Source organism: Anomaloglossus baeobatrachus, chromosome 9 (assembly GCF_048569485.1).
Source record: "Anomaloglossus baeobatrachus isolate aAnoBae1 chromosome 9, aAnoBae1.hap1, whole genome shotgun sequence".
Lineage (NCBI taxonomy): Eukaryota > Metazoa > Chordata > Amphibia > Anura > Aromobatidae > Anomaloglossus > Anomaloglossus baeobatrachus.
Genome location: NC_134361.1, coordinates 31,232,466 through 31,238,527, shown reverse-complemented (window position 1 = coordinate 31,238,527; position 6,062 = coordinate 31,232,466).

Sequence of the window (6,062 nt, the reverse complement as noted above, 5' to 3'; positions counted from 1 at the left end):
ATATAGTGTCTCCGGGGTGTGTATATACTGTATATAGTGTCTCCGGGGTGTGTATATACTGTATATAGTGTGTTGTGGAGTCTCTGGGGTGTGTATATACTGTATATAGTGTGTTGTGGTGTCTCCGGGCTGTGTATATACTGTATATAGTGTGTTGTGGTGTGTATATACTGTATATAGTGTGTTGTGGTGTCTCCGGGGTGTGTATATACTGTATATAGTGTCTCCGGGGTGTGTATATACTGTATATACTGTATATAGTGTCTCCGGGGTGTGTATATACTGTATATAGTGTGTTGTGGTGTCTCCGGGGTGTGTATATACTGTATATAGTGTATATAGTGTCTCCGGGGTGTGTATATACTGTATATAGTGTGTTGTGGTGTCTCCGGGGTGTGTATATACTGTATATAGTGTCTCCGGGGTGTGTATATACTGTATATAGTGTGTTGTGGTGTCTCCGGGGTGTGTATATACTGTATATAGTGTCTCCGGGGTGTGTATATACTGTATATAGTGTCTCCGGGGTGTGTATATACTGTATATAGTGTGTTGTAGTGTCTCCGGGGTGTGTATATACTGTATATAGTGTGTTGTGGTGTCTCCGGGGTGTGTATATACTGTATATAGTGTGTTGTGGTGTCTCCGGGGTGTGTATATACTGTATATAGTGTCTCCGGGGTGTGTATATACTGTATATAGTGTGTTGTAGTGTCTCCGGGGTGTGTATATACTGTATATACTGTATATAGTGTCTCCGGGGTGTGTATATACTGTATATAGTGTGTTGTGGTGTCTCCGGGGTGTGTATATACTGTATATAGTGTGTTGTGGTGTCTCCGGGGTGTGTATATACTGTATATAGTGTCTCCGGGGTGTGTATATACTGTATATAGTGTGTTGTAGTGTCTCCGGGGTGTGTATATACTGTATATACTGTATATAGTGTCTCCGGGGTGTGTATATACTGTATATAGTGTGTTGTGGTGTCTCCGGGGTGTGTATATACTGTATATAGTGTCTCCGGGGTGTGTATATACTGTATATAGTGTGTTGTAGTGTCTCCGGGGTGTGTATATACTGTATATACTGTATATAGTGTCTCCGGGGTGTGTATATACTGTATATAGTGTGTTGTGGTGTCTCCGGGGTGTGTATATACTGTATATAGTGTGTTGTGGTGTCTCCGGGGTGTGTATATACTGTATATAGTGTCTCCGGGGTGTGTATATACTGTATATAGTGTGTTGTGGTGTCTCCGGGGTGTGTATATACTGTATATAGTGTGTTCTGGTGTCTCCGGGGTGTGTATATACTGTATATAGTGTCTCCGGGGTGTGTATATACTGTATATAGTGTGTTGTGGTGTCTCCGGGGTGTGTATATACTGTATATAGTGTGTTGTGGTGTCTCCGGGGTGTGTATATACTGTATATAGTGTCTCCGGGGTGTGTATATACTGTATATAGTGTGTTGTAGTGTCTCCGGGGTGTGTATATACTGTATATACTGTATATAGTGTCTCCGGGGTGTGTATATACTGTATATAGTGTGTTGTGGTGTCTCCGGGGTGTGTATATACTGTATATAGTGTGTTGTGGTGTCTCCGGGGTGTGTATATACTGTATATAGTGTCTCCGGGGTGTGTATATACTGTATATAGTGTGTTGTGGTGTCTCCGGGGTGTGTATATACTGTATATAGTGTCTCCGGGGTGTGTATATACTGTATATAGTGTCTCCGGGGTGTGTATATACTGTATATAGTGTGTTGTAGTGTCTCCGGGGTGTGTATATACTGTATATAGTGTGTTGTGGTGTCTCCGGGGTGTGTATATACTGTATATAGTGTGTTGTGGTGTCTCCGGGGTGTGTATATACTGTATATAGTGTGTTGTGGTGTGTCTCCGGGGTGTGTATATACTGTATATAGTGTGTTGTGGTGTGTCTCCGGGGTGTGTATATACTGTATATAGTGTGTTGTGGTGTCTCCGGGGTGTGTATATACTGTATATAGTGTCTCCGGGGTGTGTATATACTGTATATAGTGTCTCCGGGGTGTGTATATACTGTATATAGTGTGTTGTAGTGTCTCCGGGGTGTGTATATACTGTATATAGTGTGTTGTGGTGTCTCCGGGGTGTGTATATACTGTATATAGTGTGTTGTGGTGTCTCCGGGGTGTGTATATACTGTATATAGTGTCTCCGGGGTGTGTATATACTGTATATAGTGTGTTGTAGTGTCTCCGGGGTGTGTATATACTGTATATACTGTATATAGTGTCTCCGGGGTGTGTATATACTGTATATAGTGTGTTGTGGTGTCTCCGGGGTGTGTATATACTGTATATAGTGTCTCCGGGGTGTGTATATACTGTATATAGTGTGTTGTAGTGTCTCCGGGGTGTGTATATACTGTATATACTGTATATAGTGTCTCCGGGGTGTGTATATACTGTATATAGTGTGTTGTGGTGTCTCCGGGGTGTGTATATACTGTATATAGTGTGTTGTGGTGTGTCTCCGGGGTGTGTATATACTGTATATAGTGTGTTGTGGTGTCTCCGGGGTGTGTATATACTGTATATAGTGTCTCCGGGGTGTGTATATACTGTATATAGTGTGTTGTGGTGTCTCCGGGGTGTGTATATACTGTATATAGTGTCTCCGGGGTGTGTATATACTGTATATAGTGTGTTGTGGTGTCTCCGGGGTGTGTATATACTGTATATAGTGTGTTGTGGTGTCTCCGGGGTGTGTATATACTGTATATAGTGTGTTGTGGTGTCTCCGGGGTGTGTATATACTGTATATAGTGTCTCCGGGGTGTGTATATACTGTATATAGTGTGTTGTGGTGTCTCCGGGGTGTGTATATACTGTATATAGTGTGTTGTGGTGTCTCCGGGGTGTGTATATACTGTATATAGTGTCTCCGGGGTGTGTATATACTGTATATAGTGTGTTGTGGTGTCTCCGGGGTGTGTATATACTGTATATAGTGTGTTGTGGTGTCTCCGGGGTGTGTATATACTGTATATAGTGTGTTGTGGTGTCTCCGGGGTGTGTATATACTGTATATAGTGTCTCCGGGGTGTGTATATACTGTATATAGTGTGTTGTGGTGTCTCCGGGGTGTGTATATACTGTATATAGTGTGTTGTGGTGTGTATACGTGTACGTGTTGCTTTTGCTCAGGACGTGTCTCTTCCTGTTGCAATAGCAGGGTGTGTGTACAGGGAGTGCTGCGCTCCATCGAGGGGGGGGGAGGGGCAGCGTCATTGAGTGTCACTGATCACGTGATCACTGGGTTTCTAAACTTTGAGCTAAGTTACGTCAAGCTGTTTTTTTTCAAAACTTTGACAGATCTGCAGATTTCTCCGTTTCCAAATACACAGAAGTCATAACACAACATTTCTACATAACAACCTGCATCGCACGAACTGAAGAGCGGTCACACGTCACATATTTCATACATGAGGCTGATATTTTCATGGGTGATGTCACATTACAGACTTCGCAGTGTGCTCACCCAGCTTTCCCAGACTCCTGAATGTCCGACTCTCTTGTAAAGATACAGAAGCTTCAGGAAAATAAAAAAAGTCTAAGGCTATGTGCGCACTAGAGATGTGAAGTTTCTCGAGAAAATCTTCTCGAGAAACTTCTGGGAGTGAAGATTTGCTGAACTCCGGAAAAAATCCGCGGCAAAACCGCATGCGGATTTGCCGCGGATTTGCCGCGAAATTGCCGCGAAATTGCCGCGATTTTCCCGCGGGTGGTTCCCTGCGGATTTTTGCAGGCTGTACTGCAGAAATCCGCGGGATACCTGCGGATTTAATGGACATGTTCATTTTCTCAAGAAAGTTTCTCGAGAAATTTCCGCACCGAAACTTTCTTGAGAAAAATCCGCACCAGTGCACACAGCTTTTTTTTTTTTCTCATAGAATTTCATGGGAAATGTCTGCACAAAGATTGCAGACATTTCTCAAGAAATTTCCGCGGCAAATCCGCGGGTAAATCCGCGGGTATTTTGCTCTAGTGCGCACATAGCCTAAAGCTTCTTCTCTAGTGCACTCCCAGTCAGTATAATAATATGATGTAATACTCCATTTCTCCTGTGGGGGTGCTGCAGAGAAATTGAGCACTTGCTGCCAAGTTTCCCCTCCTAAACCCGATCGCTGGTGGTTCAGTCAGCCACACACCCTGTGATCATCCATGTCCAGGGATGTAGGTATCAGTGGTGCATAAGTATCAGATGTCCCATCCTTAGTGCCTGAGCGGTCCCAAAGTCCTTACACTATAAAGAGACACTAGTAGTATAAATAACCTCTCAACATTGGCTCCTGGGTGTCCTAATGTGACTGTAGGAAAGCGATGGACAAGGGCTCCTATGCTGTCACTCACTAGGCTATCCCTAACCTCGGAGTTACCCCTAATGGTGGAGATGTTTGAGTCTCCTCCTTGGTTAAGGTCCTGACTAAAACTGATCTGACCTCCCGCCAGGGAATGTAGGGGCAGGAGGGAAGGAAACAGGATAAAACCAAAACTCTGACACACTGCAAACACACAGGAACCTACAATGAGAGACTCAGGAGAAAAGCAAGAGCAGGAAGGTAGCGACAAAAAAACAACAAGCGTTAACTCCAGAACTGCACACAACTATAAGTACTACAACCACCAGTTAGTCTGGATCAAAACACCTCACCAGACTAGGTAAGATAAAATATAGCTGGCACTAATGGAAGTGTCCAGCCAGCAGATATAGGAGGGGAGCAGATGTGATTGGCCCCTCCACAACATGTGATCAAAGATGACTCACAAGCAGACCAGCAGAGATTAACTCTTGCTAGCCTGCCTATAAACTACCAATTTGTTGGTTGACGTCCGAGTCAGGCTGCGCTGATTACAGACCTCAGAGAGGTGTCAAGATCTGTAGTCTGAACGGATCCTTACACTGCCATGACAGTTGGCGAAGTTACTAAAAACCTCTGTGTGACACTGGGCTTCTTCTCTAGTGCACTCCCAGTCTAGACAGTAAAATAGTGTAATAGTTCATTTCACCTGTGGGGGTGCTGCAGAGGAATAGAATACTAAGCTTTTTCTCTAGTGCACTAAAAACTCCTATAAATTGGTATAAGATTGAAAAAAAATGTTCATGTACTAAGCTATTCTGATTGGTTGAATTTTATGTTATTGAGCATATATTGTTGGCTGCAACCATGTTTTCTAATATTAGGAAAAAGAAGGGAGGGTAATGAAAGAGAGTGGGTGAAGGAAGGGAAGAAAGAAGGAAATAGTATAGGAGAAGGGGACAACTGGCAAAATAGATCCAAATAGAAATCAAACTATTTTTATTGGCTGAAGTTTTATGTTATTGAGCAGATATTGTTGGCTGCAACCATATTTTATTATAATAAGAAAAAGAAGGGAGGGTAACTAAAGGGAGTGGAGGAGGGGAGGAAAGAAAGACGGAAATAATATAGGGGAGGGGGTCAACTCATCAAAAAGAACCTAATAGAAATCAAGCTATTTTGATTGGTTGAATTTTATGTTATCGAGCATATATTGTTGGCTGCAACCGTGTTTTATAATAATAGGAAAAAGAAGGGAGGGTAATGAAAGGGAGTGGGTGAGGGGAGGGGAAAAAAGAAGGAAATAATATAGGGGAGGGGGACAACTCATAAAACAGAACCTAATAGAAATCAAGCTATTTTGATTGGTTGACTTTTATGTTATCGAGCATATATTGTTGGCTGCAACAGTGTTATATAATAATAGGAAAAAGAAGGGAGGGTAATGAAAGGGAGTGGGGGAGGGGAGGGAAGAAAGTAGGAAATAATATAGGAGAAAGGTACAACTGGTAAAACAGAACCCAGTAGAAATCAAACTATATTTATTGGTTGAATTTTTATGTCATTGAGCATATATTGTTGGCTGCAACAGTGTTTTATAATAGTAGGAACAAGAAGGGAGGGTAAGGAAAGGGAGCGGAGGAGGGGAGGGGAAAAAGAAGGAAATAATATAGGAGAAGGGAACAACTGGTAAAACAGGACCAGATAGAA